This window comes from Corapipo altera, unplaced genomic scaffold, assembly GCF_003945725.1.
Source record: "Corapipo altera isolate COAL_440 unplaced genomic scaffold, ASM394572v1 113, whole genome shotgun sequence".
NCBI classification, from domain to species: Eukaryota; Metazoa; Chordata; class Aves; order Passeriformes; family Pipridae; genus Corapipo; species Corapipo altera.
The window spans coordinates 5,874,294-5,897,560 of record NW_020884895.1 but is presented as its reverse complement, the minus strand read 5'-3'; the positions used below and the strand labels follow the sequence as shown (position 1 = coordinate 5,897,560).

Here is a 23,267-nt window from a genome sequence, read left to right as displayed (position 1 = left end):
TAATACGGGATGTTTGCTGTTCTGTCACTGTGGTAATTTTCCATGATGTTACACTGGAACACTTGCACAAATATAACTGCAGATAACACATGGAAAAAAAGAGATAAAATATTTAATTTTAATGTAATTATCACATCCCACTGAAAATACATGACTAAGATCAAAAGATAATTACAATATAGACCAGTGAGAGCTCTGCATTAATCAGAAGCAGCTCTGATTCAAGGCTGTTCTGCTTGTCAAAGCGAGAGCCTTGTTGGGTCAAATAAGCTCACCCAACCCCTTAGAACAAGTTATTGGATTTACATCATTATTTTTTGCTCTTGCAGAGTTTGATAGTGTAGCAGACCCTGAAGCAAAGCTTTGCCTGTGGTTGCAATTATATAAACTTCACAGTTTTTACCACAAGTCCTACTGAATAGTTTTGTGATAAGCCATAAGCATAAACCGGTAAGCAATTGTTGTTACAGAGATCTATTAATAGATATTTCTCTTTGAAAAAAAAAAAAAAAAGAAAGAAAGATAATGCTATTCACATTCAGCACTAATGCACAGGGCATTTTAAAGGAAAAACTGTCAACTTGAAAATTCATTTCCTTCTGATTACTTCAGACATACCCAGAAGCTAACAAAAAGAGTGAAGATTTGTATTTTTTTACCATTTCTGCCTCTTCCCCTCCTCTATTTGGCAAATACTTTGCAAATGTGACACCATATCTGCTCAGTTCCCTGCTTTGTTGCTGGCAAACACCTTGTCGCTGAGTGCTCTGGGGCTGGGCACTCACACAAGACACTTTCCCTGGTTTTGCAGAAAGCAACAGAGCAAGGTAGAGACTGCAGTAAAGAAACAGCAAGGCTCAAGTTGTACTCAAAGAAAAACTAAGATGATAAATGTCATCTTGTTTTTTATTGTTGTTCTAGGTCTACCAAAAAGACCTTTCAAAAGCAGTATAAGTAAACAACTGGAAAAGGCTCTCAAATGACACCAAGAATTTTTCAACAATATCTTCTTCTAAGTAACTCAGGTGTTTAGAGATTGCTGTATCTGGACTTCAGTGAACTAAAGAAGTAACTGGTTTTGCACTTAATCCTGAAGGTGGTCAAATGACATAACTGCAAACTCTGATTATCATTTTATAAGTTGTAACTCTGCCTTGCTTACATTGCAGTCTCTGTTGAGACTAAAGCCTGGCTCGACGTACCTGTCTCAGCCTTCAGCAAAGTAGCTGAGAGCAGTACAGCTGCAGGGAAAAAAAACCCCAATCTCAGTCTGGACTGCAAAACCCTTCTGAAAAGCAGAGTAAATATTTAGATTGCTGGCTTGCACTGAAATGAGCACTGCTGTGGCTAAGAGTGCCAAGCCAAGGCAATGTGATTACACACTGAAAGTTCTTAGCAATATAGTGATCACATTCTGCTGGTCTTGACACACCTAGAAATGTAGTGACTGCAGATCTCACTCAATCAGGACACAGAAGCAAAAATGTAAAAAAATCTGTGCCAATTTTCTGAGTGAAGATTTATGCAGTCAGCATAGCAGAGGAACCACAGAACCTTACCTCTTTAACTGCATATATAGAGATAGTAAAAACCTAATTTTCTGTCAAAGCTCTAGAAATTTAATCAAGCAATTAGTGATGTAAAATCAGAAGGCCCAAAACTAACCAAAATGACTTTCTAAATCCTTTGTTAAATTCAGCAAGTTTTAAAGTAGGCTCTTGCAAGTAACACATTTCACAAATCCTTTATCTGCTGTATTTAGTGATGAACCGTTTGAATGGCCAACAATTGCCTGAGATTTTGGGTATGCTCTTGAGTAAAAGACATACAGTTGAGCAATACACAGTGTAGAACAAAAGGAAGAATTACTGTCCAGGTAACATAAAAAGTCCTTAGTTTAGGACAGTCACATCAGGAATAGAGCTCCTAAAACCACTACTCAGCTTTCAGCAGACATCTGGATCTAGAGACCTCCAAAACATGGAGTATAAGAAACCAAGTTGCATTTGATCCTAACACCATTATTTTTTAACATGCAGGTACTGAGGAAGCTGAAAGAAACACAAAAACCTTGACATAATAATGTACACCAAAGAATGGGCAACTGCAAAAGGAAGAGCAGAAAAGTACACAAAGGAAAAATGAACTTACTGCCTCTTTGGGAAGTCTGAAATATTCTGAAAGTAGAAGTGTAAGCACATTCTTATTTAAACATACCAAAGCAGCAGATCTACATTCAGCATCTGGTCGAGCGATGACAAAAATGGAGCACTGGAGACAAAACTGTCTGGGGGACAGAAATGTGAAGACAATGTTTCTCTTGGCACAGAAATTTGGGACTAGTTAAAGAAACTGTGTGTTCATGTGACTTTTTATAGGCTGTGGTAGTTTTGTGGTGATTGACCTTGACGGCAACTTTTACATATCTGACTCTGAAAGCAGTTAAATGACCCCAAAAATATTCCTGCACCTCCATGGTCCTTTATTACAACAGGATCTGCTGCTGTTTCCATTAATACAAATCCTGGAAGCTGGTAAGAACACATGTTTTGCTTCTAATCAGCTGAAAAACTACAGAAGGAAGAAAGATATTCCTAGGCAGATTATAAAAATTAAAAAGCTCATGTGGGAGATCTTTTTTTAAGTATTTTTCCTTTCAAAGAAAAAAAAGTTACCCTCTCTTCTGTGTAGCAGAAAGATACAGCTGTAGTTAAAAGCAGAAAGTTAAGAATATCTTAGGGTTCAGACAGGATTTTTTTCCTTTTTTTCTTTGCATTTAAAGAATTTTCTCTTTCCTTCAGTAGGTTTCTTTGCCAATTTCATTCTTCTAGAGTTTATAATTCCCTGGGTTACCATACTTTTAAGTGCTGTGCTGGGTATATGGCATAATTACTCCTGTTGCTATTTGGACTCAAGTATTGATAAAGCTTTGGCTGCTTTGAAGTACCCTCCATTTCTTATACAGATTTCTCCTCATAGACCTTTGTTGAAGTGCAACATTTTCTACACAGGAGCAGAGAGCTTGACAATGTAATTTCTGAGATTGTTTCATGTTTGAAAAATCACGTAAACACGATCATCATGCCTGCCTTCAGTATTCACTTAGGATTTAGAAAGTTTGCCAGCTGGAAAACAGGAAAAGACAGGAGTGGAAATGGATTGAAAAAAACAAATGCTTTATAAGAAAGATTTGCCAGTATTACCCAGAGAGCATCCTCAAATCCCAGGAAAAATCCTAAAATCCAAGCAAAAATGTAATAAAAAAAATGGTTTGATGGTTCCATGTGGATTTAGAGGATAAAACCAACTACCCAATCTGGATTCAGACCAGAATTCTCAGGAAAAAAACATGTTATCATTGAGTTGAGGACCAAAGACCACAATTGGTTCTGCTGACAGACGAGTAGGGGATGAGAATACCCTGAGAAATGAGGAGCCAAGGAAGAGAGGCAGAAGAATTCACTGCTGGCACCAAAACCTTTGGAAGGTAGCTGCCATTCACCACACCAGTGTGGATCTGACCTTACAACATGAGAGAGACTAAAGAAACGGTACATGACTGTTTACAGTGTGAGTAGATTTTTACCAATGATATTTGAAGTCACTGATAAACATTTAGGAATCAGTGCTTATCTCTTATTGACTGCCTGCACCAGTAGAAAAAAAAACATTTGAGTGAAACAACAAAAGAAAAAATTCAGGAACTACATTTCTGAACCACATATCATTTATAACCAACCTAGCACCATTATTGTTTCAAGGCAGGCATCTTTAGAAAATATATGGCCAGATACCCAAAAGCTCCTCCACTTTTACTTCATGCGTATGGCCTTTGAGCACTATAATTTATTTTACTACTGCTCACTTGCCCAGATGGGCTTTTACAATATCCTTCTCATAGTTCTCCAGGTGTTGCAAATAAATAAAACACTTTATTTCAGGGAGATGAGAATAGAGTAGGTACCAGAGAAAGTTGCCAATACACGTATTTTAGCAACAGCCATTACAAAAATGTATTGCAATATTATTATTAACCATGCCAAGTGATTCTGTGTATTATTCAAATGTCACACATGACAAAACCACAAAAACTACTTCCAGTAAACTGCCGAAATCAAGTTGACTGCTGTTAATGATTCTGTCACTGTGTCAAATTCAATGAGAGAACTTATGGAGCATTAGCATCAGAATGATAATTTGCCCACCTTGCCCTATGAGATTTACTGTGCTACCAATATCAACGACAACCAAAAAAATGTGTAAAAGATTCAGTGAATTTCTACATCAGTAAATGGTCACCCCTTTGCAGAGATTCAAGAAGCAGAAAAGAGTCTAAGCTTGTTGCATGAATTATTTGTTGCACACCATTTATGTCCTTGAGCCTACAGTATATTAAATATTCACACAACTTGTTTAGAATTAAAAAGGCTGGAGCATGTGAGAACTGATTCTGAATCCTCAGCAGTCTTACACAAAGTATCCTCTGCCCTCAATCACATATTCTCCCAGATTACTGAGAGAAAATTAAACACTTTGTGGGACAGTATTAAACACTCTGGGGCAAAATACACTTTTAATATAGGGGCTATTCTAATTACTTGAAAGTTCTTCTTAAAATATACACTGGTTTTGTCCATGAAGGCTGAAATCCACAGAAACAACTTCAGAGTTGCCCAAATCTCCTTGTACACTCTCTCCCCAGGTGACTGTGTTGGTGCTCTTCAAATGTTTTAGTCCATATTGTAGTTAATAAAACAAATCCAGCAGTGTTATTGAAATCCACATGTCCATACAAACAGTTAATTCCCATTTTTTACCTGAGAAGGCATAGTGGTATATTACCAGGCAGAAATGGAGATCAGAGAAGCAGCAGGAATATCATGTGTTTCACATCAAGACTACCATGCACACTGCAATAAAGCCATCTATGGCTCTTCTGATCTGTAGATCCCAAATGACTGTAATCTTACCCTGAAAATTCCATTAATTGTCGATAAAAGTGTGGATTTCGGCAGGCACACAACTTTTGAAAGGTTTAGATAAAATTAATAACTTACACAGAACTAAACTTAATCAAAAAGTCAAATACTCAAAAGAAACTCAGTGTATTCAAAAGGACAAGAAGAAAGCAAAGAGATGAGATTCAGCCCTAAAATATAGGATTTAACATAATTTGCTAAAATTAATCTGACACATACATGCATTTCTGTTGGAGACCATAACCAATGCTAACTGCCTTCAAATTCTCTACTCCCATCCTTTTGGAAAGAAAAGCCAAAAACTACATCTAAAATGAAACTAGACTTATTCTTTCCTAAACAGTCAGCTAAATTTGGGACAGAAAAAGTCAGTCAAAACCGTGGAATTAGGCATTCAAAAGCTGAAATATGAATTAAGCCAAGGTCACCTGAGAAGTGTTAACCCCATACACTGTTCAGATGTCATTCCTGATGTTGTAATTCCCACATCATTTCTAAAATTATACATATATACGTATTAATACACATTTGTAGATATGTTCATACACAGTAAATTAGAGCCACAACTGCCTTGGATCTCAGACTTAACATCAAATTTACAAAAGAACTGTCTTTGTGTCCTAAACCTATGAAAGCAAGTAGGAAGAGAAATTTTGGCACAGAGTTGTTTGTCTATGTGTCTTCTAAAGAGGAGTACCATTATTATTTATATTTCTGTATTGTGATAAATGGGGGAGGGGAATGCTTGGGGATTTGTTTTCACACAGAAGACAAAAAATAAGCCCATAGAGACATTATAATCTGAATAGACAAAGGGAAGAACACGCTATCCAAATCACAGAGCAGTGAGGCATACAAACATGACTAGCATCCCCTTAAAGGAATAAGGGATTTTATGGTAGTATGAGAAAAATTGTGTCTTTTTTTAAGAAAAATAATGATCCTCAAGCAATGCTAATGCTTAACATCAGGCCAGAAGGATGTGTTTGCATACAAGGAGTATTCAGTCAATTGTATCACACAATAAAGTGGAGTCTTCTACACATTTTTATTATTATCACATTTGCCACTGTACTTTTACGTACCATATAAACACAAAGAGCTGGCTTAAAAGAAACACATTTTTGCCCCATTTAACAAAGCACATTTACCAAGATTGTTGTTTTCTGAACAAATTAAAAATTATGATCTTTATAATTCCTTATTCCAGTGCCCAAAATCACATCAATTTGCGGGTAGCATGGAAGCGTGTCTAAAAATATTACTTTTTTTTCTTAGTTCTATTTAGCATTCATGTAAAGAAGTCTGTCCCTGTAGGGTGCTGCTGTGTTTGAAAAGAAAATGGTAATTCAGGAAGATTGGAAATGAGTAGGTATTCACTGAAGATATTTCCTCACCTATTTTCCCTGTATTACACACTTAACATTCCTGAAAGGGGCAGGGGGAATATTCTGTATTTACAAACATACCAGTTTTATCACAGTGGAAGTTTCCCCACCATCTGACAATGACACTGCAATTAAACTACAGCTTTTTCTTAAACAAGGCTGCAATTAAATCTGGATGCCTCTAACATCCACTCTTTTTAAAATACACTTGGATACTGCCTGTGATTACAAGCAGGTAGTAGGTATTTTTCAACTTGTCACAGAGGTCACACAATAAAACTGTGTCCTAGTATTCTTAATTTTATCACATCAGTTTGCTACTTTGAAGCCACCCTGTGTTCTGAAATGGTTTCTGTAGTTTGGCAGGGAGTGTTTATGAACTCAACATCTACAAATTAGCCCACTGCAGAAAATATTCTCAGTGATTCAGACGTCATTTCTTAATTTCTGGGGAGGATGAGAATGGAGAAGGAGATACACTTATGCTTTCAGAAAAGGGATCCTTCAATCATTTCTAGCAAATCAGGAATGACATTGTGTTTAATTTTTATGCTGCAGTGCTGTTCTCATTGAAATGATGATAACAATATTCAAGCCATCCCAGCTTCACAAAGCATAAAATAGTCTAATGGCTGCCATTTGGCATAATGCTCATTGCAACCGTTTTCATTCACAGGGTAAAGGTATGATTTTCCAGAATCATTTAGGAACGTGACTTCTATTAATTTTGTTGTGTCAATGGTATCTTCATACGAATCCACATTTATTCCTTTCTCACTCTTAAGGATCCAGATGAGACCAGATCACACAACTGAGAGCATCACAATACAGCCTCCATTCTGAGCTTCAGCTTTTTCTTTAGGGGTGGCTGAACACACTCCATACACGCATATGGAGCTTCAGGAAAGGGTTGTGGGTGCACTGTTCCAAAAATTCATGCCTGAAATGTTCCAGGTCTTTCCCTGACAGCTGTACCTTCACGAGGATCTCACTCCCAAAGCAATTGCTGCAGAGAAATGACAGCAAATATTATAGATGAGCTCTGCACCCTCCCAATAAACCTTACAGCAGGAAGTTTCCAAGGAATTACACTTTAAGCAAGGTGAGGCCAAGACAATAGTTTTTTAACGTTTTCTAACTATCCCTTTCTAAGTAGCTTTTCTCCTTGAGACTTTCACAGTCCTGGGGACAGCATCAGACTCTTCTCCTGCACTATGTTTATTCAACACAGAGACAGTTGCAGCATTGTGTTACTTATCACAATGAACCCACAAGACTTGCATGTTAAATATTGACTACCAAATAATCACAACAAGCCATTCACCAGGAAAAGAGTGAAATAAATGGAAAAGAAAATAAGACAACACTCAAAAAACAACTGATAAGCTGTGTGAAAGCATTATCTCATCTCAAAGGACCATCCATAAATAGAAAGCTAAATTCATCACTTGTTCCCTGAATTAGTGGCTCAGCTCCAAGAGATAAATTAATCAAATTATTCTAGAAAGAAAATAAGGAGACTCATTTCAAAATTCAGACAAAGAATCAAGAGGCTGTTATTTATGGATTTCTCATCTTTACCTGGTTTCACAGTCATTTCCTGAGGTAAAACCCACCGAATACAAATGAAAGACGTTCTCTTATTTAAATTAGCCTTGAGACATATTATAAACACATAAACTCTAATCTTATGACCAGTTAGCTTCTCATTTCCTTCATATCTTTGTACATCACTGGTACTAATGGTATTCATGTGATATAAAACAGGTGCTCAGTGAAATAAGGCTGAGGCTCTGAACACCACTGCTGTCCTGATGTTGGAGGCTCAATTCTAATTATGCCTTGTTTCCAATGATATTCCAGCATATCTCACAAACACAATAAAACATTCAGGAAGGAACCAGTTCTCTTCATGCTGCTGTTCATGCAAAGTTATTTGTGTACTGGAGATACAAAAACATAAAACTTGACACCATCGCAGGAGAATTAGTCTGGAATCTGGAAAACTGAAGGAAACACTGAATGTTTGGTGCATGTTGTAAGGAAATGCACAGTGCCAGAAGTGCGATTGTGTCAGATGTGTGAGTTACAGCCACAAAAGTACAAGCTTGGCCAGAAGTCTGAGGCATTTTTGTCATTACCATTAGAAAGGAATTCGCTCTGAAGCTTAAAAAAAAACAAAACAACCAAACAACCAGTCTCCAAATTAAGTCTCACCAGCTGTGAACCAGTTTAGAGTTTCTTCTCCACACTTTGTTCTCCCAAATGCATATGTACGTGTGATTCCCCTCCATACACTATGTGATACCAGCCAGCAAGCGAGCAAGGCAACAGAAGATGGATCTCTTCCTCCCCTTTTATCTCTGTGTTGATCTCTTGAATCAACTGCCATTTTCTCCATCAGAGCATCCCATGCACGCTGCCCCAAAGGAAGACACCATGTGTACCCCTGTTCCACGGGTACTTGCTAAGTTTCTTAGTGCAGATTCAGTGGGACATCTGGAACCATGTGATTCTCTCATTCATCCACCTTGGCTGGTGGCTGCATTTCTCTTCCTGAGCATTAACTTGACTTCTCTTGGTCTGTTAAGGAAACACCTTATTATAACATACAGCCTGTGTGTGGAGCCAGGACAAAGAGCAGCTCTGTGTCTTACAGCTGGTTATCCAGTGCCTTGCACCTGTCGGTGCCTTTGGAATTCTTTTCCAATGAATCTCTGCTCAAGTAATCACTCTGCCAAATATCAGTTGTAGAAGAGCTTGGTTTTTAACAAAAGGTCAAACAAAATTGCAATGAAGACCCCAGGGATACTTGCAAAAGGTCACTTAAGACAAAAGGGATTCCCAGCTGAAGTACAGGTTTCACGAGTGTATATATTCTGTGGGCTATAAAAACAGAGAAAAACTTTCATTTATGGTCCAAATTAATAATTTTTACAATTTTTCTGTGCACAACCATCCTTATACCCAGTAAACAAAACAGTCACATCCAACTACGTGATTTGACGGCTGTTACTCAGGCCTCCAACTAAAACACTTTATTTCACAAATTACTTATGATGGCAAATAAAGTTACAGCATGATGGTACAGAACTGCAGTGGTCTGCTTGCATGAAGTTTTCTAAGACCTGGCCTCAAGAAATGCATTTTCAGTTCTGTGCTTCTTGATCTGGATGAGCATTTCACAGTGAAGAGTTTACTTGATTAATTTAAGGTCATCACTGGTTTACAAAATTTCTTTGTGCTGACTTCTTTGGCCACATTTTTTCACTATTTGAAGTTGCAGAACAGATGGTTTAGTCACATATATTTCTCCATAATGATCGCTCATAAACTCTCTGTCCAGGATAGTGCTTTGAATACTATCTATGTAGGCTCTGTGACTGGATTTTTATCTCAGATAGCATATGGGCTGGATTCCAAACTCACTTATTTTTCCTGTCAAATAACTAAGTATTTTCCCAAATCGCATAAAATCTTCAAGAAAATGGGGGGAAAGTGTCTAATTTAAAACAAAGCTTCTTAAAGACACATCTAGCTTTCAACTTCTGAATAGTCTACATGGAGCTATGAAAATTCAGATATTTAAATACACATGCTTAAGCATTCGACAGGATTGACAGCTGTATACAAATGGATTGCTGAAAATATATACTAATACTCCACAAAACACCACAATAAAACATTTAGAAGAAGTAAATAAATGGATTAAAAGGTGCCCACAAAGTAGGTGCAAACTGACCAAGATTTTACTGTTGCTGCCAGGAGAGGGTCAGAGCTGGTCCAACAGACTGACATGCTTTTAACTGGAACAATGGCAGCTCTCCTAGAAGACAATGATGAGACCATCAAATGAATGCCATCTGTTTAAACCACAATTTGGGCAAATCAGCTTTTGTTGAACCATATACAGAATTGGTGTAAAAACCCTAGCAAGCATGATTCCTCAATAAGTCCATATAAGAACAAATGACAGGGATCCAATCAGCCTTACATTTTACTGCAAATGATGTGTTTATAGATATTTACCTCTGCAGCAGTTTCAGCAGCTGTATCTCGAATTGCTGTTAATGCTTTTCTTCACTGGTAGAGTAAAGCTACTGAGATGTAGGGTTTTTACTAGTTTTTATCCTAGTGTAACATTGCCATCTACAGGAAGTTCTCCCTTACTTGGAGACTAATTTTGTAATCAAGGAATAGAAATCACTGAGGATGAAAATGTAAGTGTTCAAAATTAGCCCTGTTTGATCAGCCTGACAAACTGCTATTTTAAAAATTATTCAGTAATAGTGTGGCTCACCAACAAAAGCAGTATATTAAACTACTGTCTGGCAAGTTATTAAGCAGAGGGATTTCGATTAATCTAGTTGAATTATGCATTAGGACGAAAAGTAACATTTATTAAGGACAAGAGGTTTCTGATTTAGTTACTCATCTTTAGTTGGCATATTACACTTTCATATTGTCATAAAAAAGTTTCCTGATTTTCTGTACTACAGACAATTCAGAAAAGTCTTTATCAGTACCTGTCTGTCTTCTCAGCTCTGTAAAAGGGTTTAAATCATTATTCACCACACTAGACACTGGATATTCCTTCACACGTACTAAATATACTGCCCAAAATGCCAAAAAGATACATATGCAAAAACTTAATTTTAGGTAGCTGCTTAATTTTAACCTCACTATTTAATCTCTGTCTTAAAGACATAATATTTTTGACTCTTAGTAGGGCATTGATTCATATAGAGATCTCAGTCTTCTAGAGCAAACTCTGAAGATGATTTCACAACAATCAGAATACTAATGAAAGAAAAGGGGTTTGGGGATCAAATGCTGTGATATCTGAACAAATACCCCACCAAACGTAACAAATAGGGTGATATTTTTTGTAGGAAGAGCGAATTAGGGCCACCTCGCTGAAATCTCTTAGTGAGACAGGGAAGAAAACCAAAATTAAACAGTGATCAATAAGTTCTGGGGAAAAGCTGAGGAGGTCAGAGGAGCCAACTTGAATGAAATAATCTGATCGAAAGTGTGATCTTTGATGTCAGAAAAAGTGGTTATTGACTTTAATTCAAGGAAGACAGAATGCTGCAAGACATTATCATTTTTAAGAATCGAAGAAAAAAGTAAATCAGAGGGGAAAAGCACCAGCAGCAATAAAACAGATCTGAGATCTCAAATTTGAGATGGACACACTCTATGTATGCAGATGAGTCATAAGCTTGTACATTACTGCACTAAGGTGGCTCCCTATTTGGGAACCACTAGGTGAATTCTGCCTCCTTAATTTATACCTAGGAGAAAAAAAGAAAAAAAAAATCACATTGACCCAAGCTGAACATATTTTCATTTCTCAGCTCAGTGGCCAAATTAGAAAATCAATTATGTTCACAACTCAATCTAGATACTCTTAGCCCAGGAGACACATTTCTGGAACAGAATAGGGAAGAAGGGGTAATTTTGCTACATGCAGAGTCACACTCTGGTTTCAGGGTTCTCTTTTGGCTGCTTCACACTGGCCTACTTGAGATAAACAGATGACAGAAAAAGCTGATTTATTGCTATTTCAAAACTGTCAGTCTCCCATACTTAAGGACGGTAATAAGGCTGTTAGCAGGGGGGTGTCAGCATTAAGATACTAAGACCATTAACAGAGTTTCCACATTGAGCTGAAGTTGCATAATATTTGAAACCAGCAATGGAGCTGTGGGCAGACAACATCCGTAACAATGCTGAGGACCTTGAGGAGGACAAAGATTTATATTAACCTGTCACTTAGCTTGCCCCATCTGACTCTGTATTGTTGCAAGCAGCTGGTGTAACAGTTCAGGTTTCAGAGAATGATGCAGATGAAACTATCTCTGCTAGGGCCAAGAATTGACAGGCATGTTTGGAGAGCATCCCTCTGAGTGTAGCTCCTGGGAGCTACAGAGGTGATGAGACGCATCACTGCAGCTTCTTTGACCAGGATTCTGCCAGTAACCACATTACTACTGACAAGAAAAGTGAGTGACTATCTAGACATGAATCCTTAGACAACCATGGCAGTCTTCTGAGTCATGATATCTAGAGGATATGGTGGTAAAAGTGTTCTCCCTTGGTGAGGCTCTGCTGTTACTAAATTAATAGTAGAAAAATAATAATAAATTAGTGTCTAGAGAATGCTCATTGAGTCTTTTCAGGACCATTTTATTGTCCTGCATAAAATATCAAGCTCTTATTACTAAGAATGTTGATAGAAAACAAAATTTAATTCCAGGTTTATTTTGATTACAATAATTACAATTTACATGCTGCTTAAGAATCACCAGTTGCCAAAAAATTACTTGTGCACAAACTTATATCTCAGAGTATATTTCTTGCGGATGATATATCTCAGAATTTTGAAATTAAATGGAGAAGAAAAACAATTTAGAGATTATTAAATTTGCCATTGTATAGCATTGTTTCACTTTTACAACTTCTCCTTATGCTATAGAAGTGCTAATATATTAAAGAGGAGCTAAAAGCTTCTAGGCTCTGGTTTGCACTGTTGTAAGCACTTAAAAATGCAAACTCAGAGACAGCCACCTTCCCTGCCTCATTAAAACCTCCCACCTGGAAGAAATAAATCTCATTGTGCCCTTATGTGGGATGGACATTCAAGCTCAACAGGTGCTCAGAGGGACATGCTCCACATCACACCAGCGTTTATAGCAATGCTGGACATCAGGAGATTGTCCAGAAATCTGCCTGCACACCTTCACCAAAGACTGCACATTCAGACACTCTAGATGCCAAAATGCTTCACGGAAGGTAAGGCAGTTACAAAGTCAATGGATATAATACGGAAGAGAGGGGAAGTAATTTAGAGCTATGACATAAAAAGGTAACAAAGATATTTACACTTTCAGTTCCCTAAGGAAGCTCATGAGGAGGAAACATAGCCAGAGAAAAGGCAGTGAGGAGTCCAACAGGAGAAGTGGAAGGTCTGTGAGGTTAGGGAGGCGTTGCTGACATTAGCCTGGAAAAGGAGATGTGCCAGAGAGGTTGGACAAAACATTTCAGGGCTTAGGAAGGAGCGCACACCTCCTGCATGTTTTTTAATTACATGCAAGGGTGGCAAGGTCAGCACCCACTGAGCAGGTGTCTGCAGAAATGAGGCTGATCCCTGTGGAAACTGTGCCATGGTGTGCACTGCTCACCGTGCCAGTCAAATTCCCCTTACATCGCCTCATCTCCTGCCCTCTGCCAGCTCCCTGGAGCTCAGCTAACAGCAAAGGTGACTCCAGCCTCCTGCTGCCCCTCTTTGCGTGGTGTGTTGGATTTATTTTATGCAATCTTTCCAATGTTCAGTGTCCTAAGCACTAGGTACACATTAACAGTTCAATCCAGCATGTAAAGGGGTGACAATTTTTACCCGAATCTGGCTTCTCTGACCATTACTTTGCTATCTACTAAGCAGACATATTAAGCTCATCGTTGAAAGTCCTGTTGAGGCTGACTGCCATGATTTAGTGTAGACTGGATCTCATAAAGTCCATGGAGCACTGTGAGATGTCCTTGCCAATCTGTTGCTGCCTCTTCCCTGATCCCAGTTCAAGTGCTTGTAAGTCACAATGGGGAAGCAGAATAATGATTCTCTGACCACTGTAACCTTGGGCAGTTAGATTGGAATATAGGAAAATTACAGTAGTCAAGGCTGTGATAAATGTCTGTTCTTGAATAGGCAATGAATAACTCTGCATTGCAATTGTAAAATAGATGATATTTTACAATTTATATTTTACATAAAATATGAACTTCTACTGGGCCTTTGGGAAACACTTGCAAAAGCTTGGTTGGCATTCACACTGCTAATCCCAGAGATGGATTGGACTCCATTAAATAGAACAAAAATGTTACTGAATAAATAGTTAAGGCTAATGGCTTCCTATGCCAGAGAAGAAATAAATTATCCAACATGAGATGTTGTATTGCCCATATCACAGAATTGTTAAATAAAATAAGGGACTCAATAACTTGTCTAGGGAAATGATGTAGTACCTAACTTTATTTTTGAAAAGAGACATGCTAATTAAAGAGAGGAAAGAAAAAAAAAACCAACAAATATTTTAAACTTGATTGCTCTTACTAGGATCACAGACATCCTCTGATGATGAGCAAAAGGGCAGTCCTAAACAGAAACCCTAGGGAGCCTAAAAGCAGTGAGCCAAAGGAAACCTTTCTTTTAGTGCCTGTGGGGAGCAGAACCTGCTCTGTAACAGATGGTCCCTGTCTTCCTTCCAACATCTTTAGCAGTACTAATCTGAGCCACATTTGTGCTCAACTTTCCTTTATTCTCTGCCTGAGAATCACAGCACCAACACACACAAACAGCTTCATCCCGCTAAAGGTTCATCCACACAGATGTCCAGGTACACTTCTGTAGCCAGCACATGAGAATTCGACCTGGCATGGTTAAAACATTTGATTTACTTCCTTTTAAGGACATCACAATTAGATAAAAGTAATGACAACTAATTCTCATGCAGGCTGTTTGCATATTCAGAGCTCCTACATGGACCTGCCTTATCATGAATGAACAAGATTAATTTCTATCACAGACCAAAGCAGCAGCAGCAGATGGGACAGTGCAGTGTCACAGCATCACAGAATAGTTTGGGTTAGAAGAAACCATCAAGACCATCTAGTTCCAAACCCCCTGCCATGGGCAGCGACACCTTCCACTAGACCAGGTTGCTCCAAGCCCTGTCCAACCTGGTCTTGAACACTTCCAGAGATGGGGCATCCATCTCTGGGCAACCTGTCACAGTGTTTCAACACACTCATAGTGAAGAATTTCTTCCTAATCTCTCATCTAAACCTACTCTCTTTTAGTTGTGTGACTGCAGGTTAAAGGAAGAGGCTACAGCAAGACCCTGTGTACTACAGTCTAAAAGACTGCACTGTCTCTGTTTCAGAAGGTTTAGGCTTATCCATTTTTCTGTGATAGTGATGCATTGCACAACTGTGCAGTTTTCTGTCTAATCAGTGTCAGTTCTCTAGAAATGTTAGTCGCCTCAGCAGCCTTCAAGGTGGGTGATTTCACAGTTTTAAGTGTAGGAAGTGTGATTCCAGAGACAAAAAAGAGCCATTCTTTCTCTGTACCAGACAAGAAGAGCAATGTTCAGCCTTAGGCAGGTCTTGTAAAGAAAATTTCCAGACTTCTCACTCTAATCCATCTCCTTCACCATACAGCAGAATCTACATTTACAGAACTAATCACCTGAGTTATTTGTCTGGGTACCTGGAACTGTGATTTGAACTCATCCTGTGGAACAAACAGTCCAGAGTCACACATCCTATGCCAGATGTCAGACCCCACCTGTATTCCCTTGCTCTGCTGCAAAATTGCAATCAATTAGAGATTATTCTGAGTTCATATTTCATATTTACGATTTCCTGTCCTGCCTCTGATCCAGTTAAGATGAAGTTTGTCTAAACCAGCTCCTACCTCCCTCCTGCTTGGAGAGAATTTCAAATCTCTGGCTCATGAAAGCTCTTAATGCTGTGTTACTGGTAACTTACTCAGCAACAGCTGCATGTACCACATACCTCAGTTAAAGATTCTCATATTTTAATCTCTGAAAACTAACTCCCTTTTTGAATAAAAGGGACCATTAAAAACCAGGCTCTTAAGAGGGCCTCATTAATCCCTACTGTAACTTGTTGCACTTCACATAATGTCAGGGAACACACCTGACCTGCTGTGACATTGCCCAGCACCTAGGAAGGATTAGCATCGTGCCAGTCGTTTGTGTTACGCTGTGAAAAGCCTTTCAATTTCCACGTGTCCTGATCTCAAAACAGGGACAATGTCAAGGACTAAATTTCCAATAAGCCAGAGCTCTAAGTTGACCAGCACTATATAATACAATATGCATGAAGGTCAGAAGCAGCTGTCACCTCAGATGTGTATTTTGCACAAAGTTATTTTCTTAGCAAAGAAATTCACTAGAGCACGTTCCTAACTGAGGAAAATAACATCAGAAAATGGGAAGAGGTCATGTAAAAAATGAGACAATCAGGTCAGAACCCCAGTTCATTTTGACTGCATCAGCATGCTCGATCCAACTTCTAAAGCAGCCTTAACAGAGAAACCTTTTCCCTGTTTAAATTGCATTAAGAAGTTGAATTAGCTTTATAAATATAAATCAGTTAAGTATAATGCAATATTTATGCCATGGTATCTGATTTTTTCCCCTTTAGGATTCCATTTAAAAGGAAATAACAGGGAAACTTAGCGCTCTCAGAAAGAGAGTGGGTTTACAATTTATGCTAATTAATTTTCATTGACACAAAACTAAACCCTGCATTTTATTTGATTGCAGCAAGGAAAAAAAAAAAGAGGCAGATTGAGCCAAATAGATTCTTTTTTTTCTGCAACAGATAATGCTGTAAAGAAAAATCTCTGATTTTACCAAACGTGAATTCTCATTCATTCATTTTTCTACTGTACCACATGTAGGTCACCATGCCCCAACCAGTCCCAATCCCTCTCCCAATTCCAAAACACAAAGGCAAAGGCATAAGCAACAAAAATGGTTCAATTTATTTGAAGCCCTGAAAGGCTCCAATCAAGATCAAGAGGCCATTATTCTAGGAACTATATAAAAAGAGAAATATCCCAGTCCTGACCCGAAAGAGGTTCAAAATTTTCCATTAAATCAAATAACAACATTCAAAGTTGGAAGAAAAAATTCTATTGCTAGTTAAGCTGGGGGAAAAATGCAGCACTGTTCTGTTGCTAAAAAGGCTACTTGGAATTTGCAGAAAGAACAAGTTGGCTAATTCCATATATATTCACTGAAGAGTCTGAGCCAAACTCATAATTGTTATAACTTGTTTGGCTTCTCTGACGCTATATCAAAAAGAAAGGTCTATTTTCTATTAGAATTATTCATCAAGGATCTGCAAAAATCTGACATGAAGTTTTCTTCCAACTTTGGCTGAATCAAATTCTATCTGGTGTTCAAACAGATCCATTTTTCTCTTCTCATTTCCCACACATATGCCCCATCTCATTTGGGCAACAGCGAAAGGTTCTACACTGCTGAAAGGGACAGTATGCACTATTCCATCTTTGATTATTTTAGAGAGTCAGAAAAAAGCTAAAGAGCAACAACTCCACCACACTGACCAACTCAGGCTCTGTCAGCTTTGTCCCAGTGCCCCAAATATTTACTTTTCTTTGCTATACTTTTAATTATTCATTCAGGTTTTTTCCTACTGTTAATAGAATTTGCCCATCATATTGATTAGTTTACTTAGTTCAGCTGGATTCACAGTGTAAATAAGATTTTTTTTTTTTGTCATTTTAATAACCTCCTTCCTCCAATGACTCCATTTTGGCTTTTTCCTCCACCTAATTTTAATAGAAGCTGCAGCACTAATTACCTGCCCTCATATCAATGTTTCCTCAGCAGCATCCTCCAGCACTGAATTGCTGCTTTCCTTATTGTTATTGTCATTAGCACTGAAGTACTCTTATAAGGAACATTTCACTCAGCCAGCCTGAGGTTCTTACTTCTGCAACAGAAAAAGAATAATTTCTCAGTTAGAACCAGGATGTTGTCTACCCTTAATGAGATGGCAGCAGGATTAGAAATGGAGATGTTTTCCATTACCTATCCACATTCATTTAAATCCACATTTTACTGAAGTAAACACAGGCTTGTTCTGAGATGCATGTTGTGCCCATTCCAAAAAAAAAAAAAAAAAGAAAAAAGAATTCTTTATCTCAGGTTTGCAGCTTTCTCAAACATCATAAAATCCTAATTCAGTTTTCCTTATTTTAATGGCTTTCCCAGTACAGTTTTCAAGCAGACATGGAGGCTAGACTTATCAGTGTCTGGCAATAACATGATGCTATAGACCTCAAATAAACACGCAGTGTCTGAACTATACTGTGCAAAGATATCTAAAATATTAACAAAAAGGAGAGGGTTATACTTTAAGGTATGATAGAAAGTCCCTCAATTTAAAACCTATCTCCCATATCTTATCCCAGCATAAGAATAAATGTGTTTTTTTGTAATTTGCCAGGATAGCTGTTTAAGAATTTCCTGTGATTGAGATAGGAAGCAACTCTATTCAGTGCTTTTCTATTTTAAATATTTGCTTTAGTCACCGTGTGGCCTTACATCTTCACCATTAGCTAAGTCATCTTCAATATTTACAGATAGTTGACTTTGCTAATCCTTGTACAATCTTATTTTTAAAATAGCTGCCAAATGACTTGGGATGGGAATGCTATGAAACATATTTGACACCAATTTATTACTGAGGAGTGCAATGTTAGAAATTTTAGTTGAAAAGGGAAAGACTAAGCATTCCTCCAGGGAAAGGTGACACACTGAAGTAGGTGACACAAAGGACAGAGACATGTAGGGAGGTAAGAGGCAAAGTAGTGGCACCCACCGGAGGATGAGGATGACACTTCCATGGGGTCCCTCCCACAGGAAACAGTCCTTCACAAACCTCTCTGGTGTGAGTCCATCCCATGTGCAACTGTTCTTCACAAACTGCTCCAATCTGGGTCACTTTTCCGTGGGGTGCAATCCTTCAGGAACAGGTTGCTCCAGCATAGGTCCCCCCAGGGCCACAAGTCCTGCCAGGAAATCTGCTCCAGCATGGGCTCCTCTCTCCATGGGTCAGCAGGTCCCTGCCAGGACCCTGCTCCAGCACTGGCCTCCCGTGGGGTCACAGCCTCCATCAAACATCCACCTGCTCCAGTGTGGGCTATTCCCTGGGCTGCAGGTGGATCTCTGCACCCCGATGCTCCCCCACGGGCTGCAGGGGCACAGCTGCCCCACCACGGTCTGCACCAGGGGCTGCAGGGGAACCTCAGCTCTGCTGCCTGCAGCACCTCCTGCCCCTCCTTCTGCACTGACCTTGGTGTCTACAATGTTGTTCACATGTTCTCACTCTGCTCTTCTCTGGTTACAATTTTCATCTGCCCAATAACTTTTTTTCCTTCTTACATGTTATTCCAGAGGTGTTACTATCATTCCTGATGGGCTCAGCCTTGGCCAGTGGTGGGTCTGTCCTGGAGCTGCCCGGCATTGGCTCTGCAGGACACAGGGGAAGCTTCCAGCAGCTGCTCACAAAAGCCACTCCTGTAGCCCCCCCCCCAGCAAAACCTGGCCAAGCAAACCCAATACATCAGCCTGTTAATAATGCCATAGAAGAGTGTCCATGGAGCATTCTTGAAGCTCGTCAGTGTGGGAGCAAAAGGGTTAATTCCAATGGATTTCTGAAGTGGCTTAGCTAAATGGCATTATATAGTTATTAAGACTTTTTTATTAAGTGTTAAAAATGCCTTGATTAAATTTTCTTTACCTTCCTAAAAGATTTAAGTTAAAATCAAATTGAAGACATTTTATTTCTGACAATGAATGTGGGCACAGAATTTAACACAGTTTAACTAAATCTCCTTACAAGGGACTGAGGTAGAAAAGGAATCCTTGACAATTGTCACAGCTCCCAAGAGAAATCAGGGCAACTCTCTCTAACAACTCTTCATTCCTTCAGACAGTTGAAATCTGTCTTGTGCATTTAAGGAGGAATAGGGAGGAAGAAGAAATGTATATGCCTCATGCTGTAACATTATATAATGCCATCCAATACCAGAGGGAGACATTGGAATATTTAGTCTCATCCCATATGGCAAGACAAATGTTCTCCCAGTTTATTATTAATAGTGCTGTGACAACACTGTGACTCAGCATCAGAAATCATTATTTTAAATATCTTCCACCAGAACTGACTTGGCACAAACCTTTCTACCACAGAAGGCTGGTCCTGATTAAAACCCTCCACCAGCACCGAGATTAGCACAGTGATACAACAACCTGGTGATCCACTTCCACATTAAAATGAGTGTGTCCTAACCTTTGAGGAGTTGATATAGCATTTTGAATTATAGATCAAGGAAAAAAATGTAGTGGGTAAATGTTAAAATCATTAAAGTAGCTTTTCACTGCAAATAAAGAGTGAATGTTTCATCCCAAGACAGCTATCAAATGTATCAATTTAGGTTTTTAATCTCGAAGTGTGCATAAATCTATTCAGTCTCATCTCTTGTCATCTTCTTGTCAAAAGAAATTTCATATTACTTCCCCCCATCATTACTACCCATGGTTTCTGGAAACATTCCACTTTAAAATTTTATCATGGGAAGGATGAGGTCCCTTCTAGGTTTCATGGAGGGTTAAACTATGAAATCCACAGAAGAAGAAGATTCTATTAAAAATAAAATTTTTAAAAGTGGCTTAATACAGTTAGTAAAACAATTAGAATCATAGAATGACTGAACACCCTTGATATTTTCCCTCTCTGAACCTCCCTCCATTTCATTTCCAAAGTTCAAGAGAAACTGTAGCATTTGATGAGCATTTTCCCTCATTAGTGCGTGTGTGAGGAGGAAACAGGTGGATCTGTCACCCAGGTAGACTCCCAGGGACTGTTTCCTTGTGACATCCCTTCCTCAGCCATGAACACCTTCATTAGCTCACAACAACTCAAGAAATATCTAAAGGCTCTAAAAAACCCCACCCCACTCCAAACGACAGGCATCCATTTTAAAGGACTTGATAGTTTCAGTTACTTTCTATGTGTTTCTCCACCTACTTTTCTGCATAAGGCAACACACACATTTATTTCTGCAGCAAGCAGGTTGATGGGACATCAAGGGTAACCTGACTTTATAAATAAGTATACATAAGTATACTTATACATAAGTAGGAACTGGCAGCACAAGAAAAATCTTCTACATTTATTAGAGCAGGCGCGACACATGCATAAGACATCAAAATAACGAACAGCTTCTCTTCAGTACCTGCAGTTGTTAAATCCCGTTGAAAGATCATTTCCTAGAGCAGATCCAGTCATCCCAGTGCCAGCAGATGGGATGTACTCTCCCCACAAATGCATCCATGTGTAAGGAGGCAGTTCACTAGGCAAGGTGACAGTGATAAAATGACCATCGTCTAATTTGTGTCAGCAGAAATCAAGTTTTAGGGGATGAGACCTTAGATAAAATATAGCCCATCACCTGCTTTAAAGAGTGTTAGAAAAAGGAAAAAAAAACTACAAAGGGAGGAAATAACATGATAGTATTGCTCATAATAGTATCCTAATATCCATATGAACATGGACGTTAATTTGGCATTCTATAACATCTGCAACTTCAATGATCATCTAACACTGTTTACTAGGATTATTTATTTTTTTTAATTCTTTGAAAGTAACTCTCAAAAGGGGATGAGAGACAGACTTTGCTTTTAGATTTCACAGAACTTTCAGAGAAAAGAAACAATGAAACACGTTCCCTTGAGCTCCCTCAAAGCTTTAGAAAGACGCTTTCGTGCATCACTTTTCATGTCTCTTCTTCTTTCTAGTCCTCATTTCCTCTCTTTAGGATTCTAATGCCACTGTCAAATAACATTAATTCCCAAATTCAAATCCTATCTATTCCACCTCTCTGTCTTCACATCCCAACCATTGTCCCAGGAGTTGTCTAAATTCACTTTCTTCCCACAACCCCAACCTAAAGCCTTGTTTCCATCTTTGGCTCAGCCATTTCCTGGTTCCCTCTGCTGTACTCAAGCCTTTACCAGATCTGTACTTGTTCTCCTGCCTTTTCCCCCCGTTTTCTCTCTTTTCCCCTTAATCTCTCATCTGATCTCAAGTCACTTCAAAGAATTGACTTCTCACTTCTCCCTCTCCTCTCACTCTGGCATCAGATCTCCTCTGTACCCACTCCTGTCTAGAGCTGCCCTGCACCCTCTTTCTCAGCCCCTGCCCCATCCCTTTGAATTTCACTGTAATGACTCCTTCCCACGCTGCCTGTCCTGTGGGATGGAGGGAGAAGAATCCCATTTGGATTGCATTTTGTCACTGGGTAAAAGCAGCCCAGTGAAGCTTCATTGCTTTTCTATTTTTCCTGAATTTTTTGAGATACTGATTTTGAGACAATTTTAGGAGTAGGAGTATTGTACATCATAAGCACATAAGAGCTTCTGGCTGCAACCCAGCAGGAACCTCCTACATCTCACAGGTGGTTTGTGAGCTGCAGATGGAGAACTTCTGCGCAAAAAAACTTTTAAAAAAATCATCTAGCCTTATTTGTCCTTTCATTGCAGTTGGTTTTCAGCACTTCCTCATATTCTCCTCTTTTCTGAAGGCCACAGAATTGCATTCAACTTAAAGGCTTTAAAGAATAATAAAAATAGTCAGCTCTCTTATTTTGTACACTATTCTGACTGCTACCAAACTATTTATTTAACTAACTTCTACCTTTTCTGTTGTCCTTTGTGCTGTTGCAGGGAAACTTGATCCTTGGCTGGCAATAGCCACACATCAAATAGTGCCCCAGAAAGGCTTCTGCAGAGAGAAATGTAGTTTGCCAGGGACAGAGTAGAAAAGGAAGGGAAAGGGTATAGAATCATAGAATCATTAAGGCTGAAAAAGAGCTCCAAGATCACCGAGTCCAACCTTTGACTGATCAGCACCTTCTCAACTAAACCACAGCACTGAGTGCCATGTCACATCATTTCTTGAACACTTCCAGGGATGGTGACTCCACCACCTCCCTGGGCAGCTCGTTCCAGTGCCTGACCACCCTTTCACTGAAGATATTCTTCCTGATGTCCAACCTGAACGTCCCCTTGTGCAGCTGGAGATTATGTCCTCTTGTCCTGGTGTCTAGGAGGAAAGGCCAACATCCACCTTTCTACAGTCTCCTTTCAGGGATGAATGAAGGAGCATATCTTTGGCATTTAATAAGACACCAACTCAGCAAATTTTACAATATAAATTTGCAATGGTTTTCACAAGCCACTGAGAGCTGTCAGTTTTTCCTGCCCTGGCTGAA

At 38.9% G+C, this 23,267-nt stretch overlaps 1 long non-coding RNA gene across 1 annotated transcript; it reads right to left on the bottom strand.

Annotated features, from left to right (window-relative positions):
• Positions 1-7,307: 7,307 nt before the first annotated feature.
• Positions 7,308-19,320, bottom strand: LOC113949039. Its single transcript, XR_003528316.1, has 3 exons — positions 19,285-19,320; positions 17,789-17,920; positions 7,308-7,373 (listed from the first exon to the last, which is right to left on the bottom strand). It is a non-coding gene; the product is annotated as an uncharacterized LOC113949039 (long non-coding RNA).
• Between the last annotated feature and the right edge of the window lie 3,947 nt (positions 19,321-23,267).